Genomic DNA, 11869 nt, shown 5'->3' with positions numbered 1-11869 from the left:
CCATCTCTACAAAAGTAATAAGCTGGGCTTGGTGGTGCACACCTGTACTTAGGAGACTGAGGTAAGAGAATCACTTGTGCCTGGGAGGTCCAGGCTGTAATCAGCTATGATTGTGCTACTGTACTCCATCTTGGGTGACAGTAAGACCCTTTCTCAGAAAAAAAAAAAAAAAAAAAAGAATGTCTAGGAAGTTACACGTGGTCTCACACAAAGGTGTCTGAACTATTTGTTGGTGGATCATTAGATAAGGTGAAGAACACTTCCCGAATGCATGCACTGCTCTGCATGGGGCAGAAAAGCTGATGATCTCTTCATTCTCTGCTTCCCTGGCACGGATGGTTCTCTTTTTTTTGTTCCCTGCGACCTGGCTCTTGTGTCCCTGTCTGGCTTCCTGGACTTGGCCGATGGCTACTTGCCTCCTCCTTAATTGCATTCTTGTCCCCCATCTTCTTCCTCTGCTCTTCTATTCTCTCCGCTGTAGTCTCTCCACATGCTCCTCTGAGATGAACATGTTGGCCACAGTGCCCCCTGCCCCTCCTGGCCCTTGCCCTAGCGATCAGTCTCCCACTAGGAGTCCGTTATTCATTCTCAGGGCCTGTCCTGCCAGCACCTCCAGCCATGTTTGTTTGAAATAAACTAAGTATGCTACCTCTGCCTTCGTACTGCAACCTCTCCACTTCCCTTTCTGTTTAGGGTAGGCCTCCGTCCTCCTGGCTATTGTCCACCTCTTCTGCCCCACCCCATTGAAATTTGATTGTCAGGGTTCATGTTTCCACTCTGTGTTTATGTCCATCGCCTGCCTTTCCCATTCCCCTGCAGCTGGATTCAGGCTCTGGACTCTGCTCATTGTGTTGTGTGGCTTCTCAGTCATCTTTTCTGTCTTCCTCCTCCCGCCTCTGCCCTAATCCTTTCTCCCACTGCTGCTTGATCAAGATTCAGAAATACCATCCTGAAGACGTGAGTTCCCTGCTCCAAGCAAAAATAAAAAATCAACCTTAGTAGCTTTACTTCCCCGGTATTTCCCAAAATAATTTTAAGTGGCATACAGTTGAATGTTCTTAGTTTTAATCTTTGTCTTAGAAATGCCATAGTATTTTGGCAGTTCCTGAAAAAGTTAAACGTGTAGTTACCATATGACCAGCAGCTTCACTCCTCAGTATATACCTAGGAGAACTGAAAACTTGTCCACACAAACACTGCATAGATGTCCATCTCAGCATTTTTTAAAAAATTTTATTTATTTTTTATTTTGAGACGGAGTCTCACTCTGTCGCCCAGGCTGGAGTGCAGTGGCGCGATCTCGGCTCACTGCAGCTCTGCCTCCCGGGTTCGTGCCATTCTCCCTGCTCAGCCTCCGGAGTAGCTGGGACCACAGGCGCCCGCTACTCGCGGCCCGCTAATTTTTGTATTTCTGTAGAGATGGGGTTTCACCGTGTTAGCCAGGATGGTTTCGATCTCCTGACCTCGTGATCCGCCCGCCTCGGCCTCCAAAGTGTAGGATTACAAGCGTGAGCCACCATGCCCGCCATCTCAGCATTATGAATATGAATATTCTTCATGGCATGATGGCCAAAAAAATTAGAAACAACCTGAATGTCCATCAACTGATGAATGGGTAAACAAAATGTTGCCGTCTATACAATGGAACACTATTTAGCCATAAAAGTAATGGAATAGTGGTAATAATGCAACATGGATGAACTTGAAACACTGAAACCTGCCGGGCGCTGGTGGCTCAGGCCCTGTAATCCCAACACTTTGGGAGGCTGAGGCAGACGGATCACAAGGTCAGGAGATCGAGATAGCCACACGCCTGGCTATTTTTTGTATTTTAGTAGAGACGGGGTTTCACCGTGTTAGCCAGGATGGTCTCGGTCTCCTGACCTTGTGATCCGTCAGCCTCGGCTCCAAAGTGCTGGGATGACAGGCGTGAGCCACTGCGCCTGGCCTAAAAGTTCACATATTATATTATTTCCTTTGTGTGAAATGTCCAGAGTAGGGCAATCCTAGAGAGTAGATTTGTCATTGCAGGGGCTGGGAGTGAGGACATGGGTGGTGACCACTAATGGATGCTGGGCTTAATTTGGAGTGTTGAAAATGTTTTGGAATAATAGTGAATAGTGGTGATTGCACAACATTGTGAATATACTAAAAAAAGCCCCCTGAGGGACTGTTGTGGGGTGGGGGGAGGGGTGAGGGACAGTATTAGAGATATACCTAATGCTAAATGACGAGTTAATGGGTGCGCACACCAGCATGGCACATGGATACATATGTAACAAACCTGCACATCGTGCCATGTACCCTAAACTTAAATATAATAATAATAACCCCCACTGAATTGTATACTTTAAAATAGTGAATTTAATGCTATGTGAATTATATCTCAATAGAAACAAAACAAAAAGATCCCCCCATATGCATAGCAGTAATACCTGATTTTATGTATGTTACTTCAAGTGAGTATTTGAATTTAAACGTAAGTTGATATGAAGAAAAATATGAGGCAAGCAGTAGCCAGCTTTTTTTTTTTTTTTTTTTTAAAGACAGAGTTCCACTCTGTGCCAGGCTGGAGTGCAATGGCAAATCTCAGCTCACTGCAACCTCTGCCTCCCGGGTTCAAGCGATTCTCCTGCCTTAGCCTCCTGAGTAGCTGGGATTACAGGTGCGCACTGCCACACCTGGCTAATTTTTGTATTTTTAATAGAGATGGGATTTCAACCATGTTGGTTAGGCTGGTCTCGAACTCCTGACCTCGTGATCCACCCACCTCGGCCTCCCAAAGTGCTGGGATTACAGGCATGAGTCACCGCGCCCGGCCAAGCAGCTTTTATAGTGAGGATTTGAATGGGCTAATTCCCCGAACAGTGCTTGCACATAGTGGGTGCTCTGTAAGTGTTAGTCATTGTTACTACTGAGAGGAGATGGCAAAAATCTTGAAGGTGAACAACTCAAGTTGGCAAGTGCAGATTTCTTGTGTGCCTAGTGAGGCCCTGTTGGTGCAGCCTCAGCCTGCCGCAGCCTCTGCTTTCCCAGCTACCTTAGTGGCAGGCGTCTCTCCCTGAGGGTTCTCACTCTGCCTGCAGAGGCCTCCTCTTCCATACTCAGGCACTCATCCCTCTCATTCTTCATTGCAGTGCCCTTGATGGCCCCCAGTCTTGTCCTCGTCTTCTCAAGAGCTGCCTAGAGCACCCAGTTGGAGTCGTTTTGTTGCTCCCCCAGTCTGGACAGGGTGCCACATCTGTGCTTGTTCAGATCCCTGTAAGCTGCTGGCATGGGGATCTGGACACACAGTGAGTGTGTGAAAAATACTTGTCAAACCTGTGTCAACTAAACTATGAATACATCTTTTTGTTTGAGGCAGGGTGTTGCTCTGTTGTCTAGGCTGAAGTATAGTGGCATGATCATGGCTCACTGCAGCCTCAAACTCCCGGGCTCAAGTGATCCTCCATCTCAGTCTCCTACTCCCAGAAGTGTTGGGATTATAGGCGTGAGCCACCACAACCTGGCCTTAATACATCTTTGTAATGACAAAACGATGTTATAAATCAGGCAAAAATATTTTTAAAATATATTGCAGAGTTTGTATATCTTATGAATGAGCTGTTCTAGGAACAGACTCTAGAAAAAGCTGGCCCATGTGTCCCAGGAGACGTGCATGGCTGTAGAAGCACTTTTCACAGGAGCAAAAATCTGGAAATAACCCAGATGTCCATGGACAGGAACACGGGTAGGCACATTGTTAAATATCAGCATGATCACATGGTACACAGCTGTGACAGTGGGTGAGTGGCAGCTAGCTGTGCATAACAACAGAGAGAACCTGAGAAGCAGTATAGAATGCCACAGGCAGGCTGGGGAAGACGGCATACTGTTCAGTTTTACTAGTGTGTGAACAATTATGTTCTTTTTTAAAAAAGTGAGGGACCGAAAACCCAATACCAGGGCTGTTTGCCTTGGGGGTCGAGGAGGTGGGGAGAGGGAAAGTGAGGGGGAGCCAGGTGGCTGGACATGGTGGTCATGTTCCAGGCCTTGAGGGCGCTGTGGAGTCATGGGGACTTATTTTGTTTGTCCTCACATGTGGTTTGCACATATTCTTTTATATGTACCTAATGTTACATCATAAAACATTTAAGAAAACAGAGGAACAGCAGAAAAACATTAGGGCTGGCTCATGCTTTTTGTGGGCTAGACTCTGACATTTAAGAGTTGGGAAGGAACATTTCCTCCTAATGTATCCAGTCAGTGTTGCACAGTAAATAAAACACCGGGAATGTCTCCAGCAGAGGAGGAAAGAGGGAAGTAATATTTTTACTCTGCACCAAAAAGGAAGTTTACCTTTCAACATGAAGAGACTTTTTTTCTGAGTGGTATTTCAGATGACAACAGCTATTTCAAAGGAACAGTGCAGGTTTCTCAGGGTGTTAAAGTCGGTGTGACTGATTTAGTAGAAGACACTGTTAATAGCCAAAGAGGCATCATTTCTTAAGGATGTGAGTTCTGAAGAACACGTTTTTAAGAATAGTTTTAGAGTCTCTGTGTTGTTATTTTGGACCTCCACCCTGACTGACTCCATTGTATTGCCAGTGTGTAGAACCTTCCACATTTCAAGGTAAAAGTTTCTTTGAATAGCGTTAAAGCCTCTTCCCTTTTGCTGGCTGCACTGAAGGGAGCTGGGAATGTCAGGTTCTGTCCTGGCTTAGCACTGAACGGCTCTCGGTCCTGGCATCTGCACGTGGTTGACTTCCAAGGCCCTTCTAGCTGTAGCATCTTTGCCCCTGCTTGCTTGACTTGGTGAGAGGCTGGGGAAAGGATCTATTGTGGCCCACAAAACATGAGGTCGGAAAGCAGTTGTTTCCATGCCATCTTTCGGCCTCAAACATCTAGACAAGAGGGACCTTTCTAGGCCTGCAGATTCAGCAAAGGAAAGTTCCTTGTTCTTAACGAATTTGAACACTGAATTTGTCTAAAGCTACAAAGAATGAGAATAAGAATAGGGATTAAGAGGATGGGATCAGAAGCCAGAGTCCGAGAGCAAATCCTAGTCCCACCTCTTGCTGGCACCTCAGCCTTGAGTCAGTTACTTAGCCTCTCTTTGCCTCACTTTCCTCCTCTGTAATATATGAATAAGAAGAATAACTCCTCCATAGGATTGTTATGAAGATTGAATCAGTGGACACATGTGACCTGCTCAGTTAGTATTCACTAGCCTCTGCTTAGAGGGCCCCTTCTGTTTCTTACTGCTCTTTTAATTCTGTTCTGTTACTAGCATCGAAGAGCACATGTGAGACTTTGCTTGGAAATGTCAGCTGCAGAGGAGAAGGGCAGGCAAGACTGGTGATGGTTTTGAACAGGTTGTGTGTATAGTCTAGAGAGAGATGCTTGTGGACAATGCCACCCACCCCTCTGGTAGGTGATTCCCACCTGGTGTGTTCTCATAGGAATGCCTCTGTAGGCTTTCATCTCCTGCCGAGCTGTCCTCAGGAACCTGCTGAGAAATGTCACTGTAGACATTGCACCTTGGCAGGACACAGGAGAGGAGGCAGGTATTTGGACACCTGTTATTTGCCAGTCCTACTCTTACCAACCCTCACAGCCAAGCGGAGCAGCACCTGTTACCTCCATTTGAGAGGTGTGGAAATAGAGGCTCAGGAAAGCTCAGCTTGCCTTGGACCGTGCAGCTGGAAAGGCAGGACATAATCCCTGTGGCCGGAGTGAGAACTACATATTTCAGCCCTAGGCTGCTGCCCAGGCTGCTGGTGTCACTCCTGAGTCCAGCTGTAAGGGGCATCAAGTGGATTCTCAGGCCCCGTGGTGCCTGGGCTTTGGCAGGTGCTGGTTCGTGTGGAGCATGTGTTAAGCACCAGGTAGGGCTGTTCCTGTTCCCAGGCAGTTTATTGTTAGGCCGACAATACAGCACTTGCCCTTTAACTGAAGAGATGGAGACTGAAAGGGACTCAGGAACTGGGAGAACAGCCTCAAGGTGTGAACTCTGGCAGTCTCTGAATAGAGAGATAATGGGTATCTTTAACAGTGTTCTTATTTTTTGCTTCTGTGTCACATGGAAGGTGTTTGTTGAGGGCTCAGTGTGTGCCAGGCACTGTTGTAGACAGTGGCAAAGAGACAGGCTGGGCCTTGGTCTCAGGGGGGTGGTGCGGGGGCAGGAGAGAAACAGATAAACAGGCACATAAGAAATGTCAGATAGAGGAGGGGCTCTGTTCCAGATGACAGCTGGTGACGTTGATAGAGAGTGCCTGATGGGTTCTGAGGAGGCCATGCGATCTGAATGACAAGGAGCCAGTGTAGTGACAGATAGAGGACGCTGGGTGGGGGAATGGCAGGTGGGTAGAATGCAAGGCAGGAGCCAGTTCCGGTCATAGGGAAAGTGATCGGAAACGAGAGTGCAGCATGTGGGTGGCACATAAAGAGTTAACCCTCAGGGATTGCTCTGCCCCAGAGTCCACCTTTGGGATGAAGGAGCTCATCCTTTGAGCTTCAGCTAAGGTGAGCCTGCTCTTGTGGTCTCTAAGACCCTGGCTCACCGCCCATCCCGCAGCGCTGCTTAGATGAGGCTCAGCGGACATCAACCATCACTACCACCAGTCCCTGCAAGTAACTCCCTCAGAAATCTGCCTTGTTCAGAAATCTGCCTTGTTCCTCCGAAGCTACTGTGGGAGAAGTTAGATGTGACCTCCTGGAGGCACAGGTGGGAAGGCAGAGGTGAGCAAACCACTTGTTTTTCTCACAGCTGTGGTCTTGCACTTGTACATGCACAGTGTAAAAATACCTGTTCCTTGGCCAGCATCTGGAGTTCTCTTTGAGAAAATATGTTACGTCACTACTGTGCCCGAAACCTGAAGTCAGCCGGCCCTGCCTGAGGGGATCCACTGCCCCTCCTTTACTTCCACACTCTCGCAGCCTCCTCGCGAGATGGCAAAGCCCAGCAGTTAGCACCACCACATCCACCAGCCAGGGCTAAATTAAGCACGAGATCATGGGAATGTAGATTTTCCCATGCAGCTCTGCATGTTTTTCAGATGTCTCAAGCTGGAAAATTATGCTGATGAAATGGTAATCCATAGCTCGGCCTGTCCTGTGGGGTGGGGGTGAGTAGCCATCAAAGGCTACTGGGTTCACTGCGCCCCGTCTCTGGTTGGCTTCATCATCTCCCATCAACCAGTGTTTTCTCTAGCATAGCCACAGTGTGTGAGAAATGGGGAATCTCTGCCTAAGGGTCACAGCAGCCATGCTCAGAGGAGTGGAGGGTTCTGAAGGCTGCTTTTCACATTTCCAAAGGCTGAAGGGAAGCCCTACTTTTTTGCCCACCATGAAGCCCCACAGGCTAACAAAAACATCTGCTGCTTGGCTGTGGCTGGAATTCTACTCCCTCAGTTGGTGACCTATGGCTGGGCTGATCAGAAGCTTGGGTTTCTCATGCCACCATGGAGATGGCAGGGAATTGAATCACTGGTCAGAATGGGGGCCTTTGGGACTGAAGGATTTGGGGTGAGCATCTGGTTTAATCCCATCATTTTAGAAGCGAGGACCCTGGGTACTGGCTTCTTGGTGCTACAGAGTGGTTACAGCATTGGCCCTGGTCCCTGGATTCTCATCTCTCACTACCACATCATGTTATTTGCATTTTGGCATGATTTTAAAAGAATACTGTTCATAATTTGGTCATTTGTAAGATGGCTTTGAGGAGTAGGAGAGGTAGGGGAGCATTCAAGAATTCTCCTTTGCCTTTATGGAGTGTTGCTGCCTGCCCTTTGTGCAGTCACAGTGTTTGATCCTCTACACTGAGGGGAGGTGCTGCAGCTTCTTGCCATACCCCTGTTTTCCTGGATTGGCAGGAACAGCCAAAACCAGGTCTCCAGACCCCATCTTTTCTTCACACAGTCTTTAAAAAGACTGGATTTCCCCACCTGCCCGTGTAGTCTACACCCACAGGCTGCTCCTCCCAGAGACTAAATGATAGGGGCATGTCGATAACAAGAAATTAAATTCCTTGTGTATGTTTTGGTACTTGCTTTCTGCTTTTAGAAAATTGAGTACATATCAAGTTCTAGGAGGCCAAGTGACATCTAATTTGAGCTCTGCTGTGTCTGTTCCAGTGGCTGTCAGATCCTGGGAGAAGCTGCCTAGGTGGCTCCTTGAGGGTGGACCTCCTACTCTCCTTCAGGAGCCTCTACCTGGTCGTCTCCTGCAAATAAAGTGACCATTCTGTGGGCCTGCCCAGCCTTTTTTTAGAGGTTGGTTCTTCCTATGCAGTCAGCCCTTCCTGGCTCCCCTCTGGCAGTAGGTTAACTGACACCTGCAGGGATCTTTCTTCCTTAGAAGAAAGTCCCAGGGGCGACAAGTAAGCACATGGGCAGTTTACCTTTTCCTGCTCTACTGTCTAGAAGTCAAGTCTGAAATGTTTGTTTTTCTTCAAAATTCTTTAAGTACATGAGTATAAAGGTTTTTTAGCCCACTTTTTGGAGACTGATAAATTTTTTATTAAAAAAAAACTATTCATTTTTATAGACAGGGTCTTGCTAGGTTGTCCAGGCTAGATTTGAACTCCTGGGCTCAGGTGATCCTCCTGCCTCAGCCTTCTGAGTAGCTGGGAATACAAGTGTGTAGCACCCTGCCCAGCTGATAGAAAATTTGATTTCTCTAACCAACAAGAAGTCATCAGAATATAGATGCCCACTTTCAGTTAGTGAAGATGTTTATTTCTTGGCTGAATCTCACGTTTTTCTGGTATGAGGGAAATAAAGGATTTTTTTCTTTTCATTTCTCTACGGGATGAGCAACAGTTATTAGGCTTTAAGTTATTGCTAGCGTGGCTGAAACAGAATCATAATAGTCTTTTCTCTTTTGGCTGAAATGATGACTGTTGAAAAGAATGTGGCACTGTCCATATTGTCCTAACTGGCCTGTTGTCTTCTGGAGAGCCCGTGTGGTTTGGTCATGTGATCTGTGGTCTCAGCTACCCCAACTGGGCCTCCTTGTAACGATCGTTGTACCCTTTTCTCCGGTAGGAAGATGGAGATGTTTCCTCACTCGTGGACTGCACCTCGGGAAAGATAAAGCCAGTGAATTGAGGATTGCGGAGTATTGCACACATTCAAGTGTCCTGCAGTGGACACCATGACACTGACTCCAGCATGCCTAGAAATCACCATGGGGGCTTCTTAAGAGAGTGGCAGCCCCTCAGCTCTGCCCCCAGAATGACTGGATTTTTGAATGGACTCCCAGGAAGTTCTGATGTATCTGGTTGATGGACCACACTCACTGGTGGAACACTGTGGGAAAGGTGGGGTGTACCCCTTTCCCAAGCATTCTCTGTCATCTACTTTTAGAAAAATAAAGTATGTGTAGAAACATAGGAGGCTGCCAGACATACATAGGTGGAGCTGCCATCTGAGGTGAAGATGTTCAGGTCAATTAATTCACCCGTATTTATTGATTGGGACTGGGTTTTCACAATGTTGATTGACCTGTGATTGTTAGGTTTGGGGAGGGGAGTGGAAAGGCAGCTCCCTGACAGCCGAGCGTGACCTTCAATGATGGCTGCTCCCCATAGTTTCCTTAGGGACCTGATGTAGACCGCAACTGAAAGGTGAACATCCTCCTCTCAGCACACGATCAGCCGCACCTTGGTGGCACAGAGGCACGGGGTACAGAGGTGTGTGCCTTCACCACAGGCCCACCTGCCTTGCTTGGAACTGTGAAAAGCCTCTGTCTCCCACGATGGGGAACTCTAGATTTGGAAAGAATTTCCCCACCCAGCTCCTCAAGCCTTCGGAGCACATTTTTATGGAATACTTCTTGCCTCCTGGGGCATAACCCTAGCCTTGGAAATTTTTTTTCCAGTTTTGTTCTGTTTGCTGTTGCTGTTTTGTTTAGTCTCTTTCCAGTCTCTACTCTCATTTGAATTCTGTGTTTTCAAGTTTACCAGAAAATTTTCCCCCAGCTTGTTCCCTGCATGTATGGGGATCTAGCTGTTATTTTATGGTTCCCGTCATGAGTCACTCTCAAAAAAGAGCAGATGATCCCAGACTTTGGTTGGGGGTGCCTCATTCACAGGGAGTGCCGAGCCCTCCTGGGGAGGATGCGGTTCTTCCTTGGTCAGTCTTGAGCTGTGGGTCAACTGTGGCTGGGTGGGAAGAGCCTGACTGATGTCTCTGCACTCCTAATCGAGGCCCTGTTGGAGGTTCAGGGGAGCGCCCATGCTCTGTCCTTTTGTTGTTTGGCTGTTGCTGCCTTTCTACCTCTGGTTCTCTCAGGTGCTTTGTGCACAGGGTTTGCAGTTGCAGGGGTCAAAAGCACACATTGCTTTAGGTTACAGCATGAGAATTTCAGGGGATAAATGGCTTCATGCATAGGTAGACATAGAGGTGCAGACCACGTGTTGTTATGTCTTGTGCCTTCTCCTGTCCTTGGCTTCTTGCTTTCTTCTGTGGCTGCTTCAATCATAGGTAAACTCTGACTCTGCCCCTGTGGTGTGTTCCAGCAGCTTAGCAACCCTGCTAGTTTCCCAGAAGTTTTAGGAACCATCCAGAGGGGTCTACAGGTGGTCCAGTCTGGAGTCTTAACATATCACTGATCTAGCTGCTGGGCGGGGGAACTGTGGGGCTTTGACTGGCCTGGTCTGTGTCCTGAGCCTACTCCTGGCCAGTTTCCCAAGGATGACTGAAGTACTCTTTCCAAGAAGAAGGGGATTATGGTTGTTACATAGGCAAAATCAATGATTCAGTTTTCAGAATGGGAATGAAATATTATTTGGTTTAAAGAACCTTACCTAGTTCTGGGGACTAACTGTAGAAAAGTGAGTATTCCCTTTTATATTGAATAGATATGGCTTTTTACGCGGAGGCTCTGAAGCTCCCAGGGCATTTCAGAAGGCCTGACAATTTCTGCATTGCTCATGGTGCTACTTCCCCAGGCCATCTCAAGCATTCAGTTTCTTTGCTGTTGGTTGGAATTTATTGACTCTGTGTGGTTAACAATAGTTACCTAACGTGCATCAGCACCCTGATTTCTTAGTAAAATGAATGATTAATTAATACAATTTCAAAACAGGTTTTTAGGGCTAGGGCGAGAGTGGGGAAGGTGTGGCTGGTGGGGTGGTGGCCAGGAGCCTCTGCCTGGTCATCTCGTCCTGCAAATAAAGTGGCCATTCTGTGGGCCTGCTCAGCCTTTTTTTTTTTTTTTGAGACAAAGTTGCTCTGTCACTCAGGCTGGAGTGCAGTGGCATTATCATGGTCCACTGTAGCCTCCATCTCCTGGGCTCAAGGGATTCTCCCATCTCAGTCTCCTGAGTAGCTGGGACTGCAGATGTGCACCACCATGCCCAGCTAATTTAAAAAATTTTATTTTTTATTTTTTGTAGAGACGAAGTCCCACCATGTTGTCCAGGCTGGTTTTGAACTCCTGAGCTCAAGTGATCCTCCTGCCTTGGCCTCCCAAAGTGCTGGGATTATAGGGCGTGAGCCACTACACCTGGCCCTATTCCCGTGACAGCTGTCTTGGAAGGTACAGAAAGGTTTCTTTGCCTTGAATAATGGATCTCACTTTACACCTTGGTGTCTTCATTTAAAAATATTTAAAGTTTTGACAGAATTGTACAAGTTCATGTACTTCATTTATCACTTAGCATCAAAGAGTTCTAGGTAATAACTGATGATATGATGATAGAACTGGATTTCTAAAGGTGTTTCTAGTTACTGAGGATCCTTTCAATTGTCAGTATGTAATTTATAAGTTTTTTGTTGTTGTTGTTTGTTTGTTTTTGCTGTATTGGGTCTAAACTTTTAACAGAGTTTAATATTGTTTTTCCTTGTTTTGACAACCCTCCCACCTCCACCTCTAACATCCTTAT

General features: G+C 47.0%; 1 protein-coding gene and 1 pseudogene across 1 annotated transcript in view; both read left to right on the top strand.

The window, feature by feature from the left end:
* Window positions 1-9089, top strand: part of LOC115838237 — a 136306-nt pseudogene extending 127217 nt beyond the window's left edge.
* Window positions 9090-11453: 2364 nt separating this feature from the next.
* GRAP (GRB2 related adaptor protein) overlaps window positions 11454-11869 on the top strand; it is a 57821-nt gene continuing 57405 nt past the window's right edge. Inside the window, exon 1 of the mRNA XM_030827192.1 lies at window positions 11454-11523. The gene's annotated coding sequence lies outside the window, so the exon portion shown is untranslated. The remainder of the gene's footprint in view (window positions 11524-11869) is intronic.

The sequence above is a fragment of the Nomascus leucogenys genome, chromosome 14, assembly GCF_006542625.1.
Source record: "Nomascus leucogenys isolate Asia chromosome 14, Asia_NLE_v1, whole genome shotgun sequence".
NCBI classification, from domain to species: Eukaryota; Metazoa; Chordata; class Mammalia; order Primates; family Hylobatidae; genus Nomascus; species Nomascus leucogenys.
Note: the sequence above shows the minus strand (reverse complement) of the source record. Positions and strands in the feature narration are given on the sequence as shown.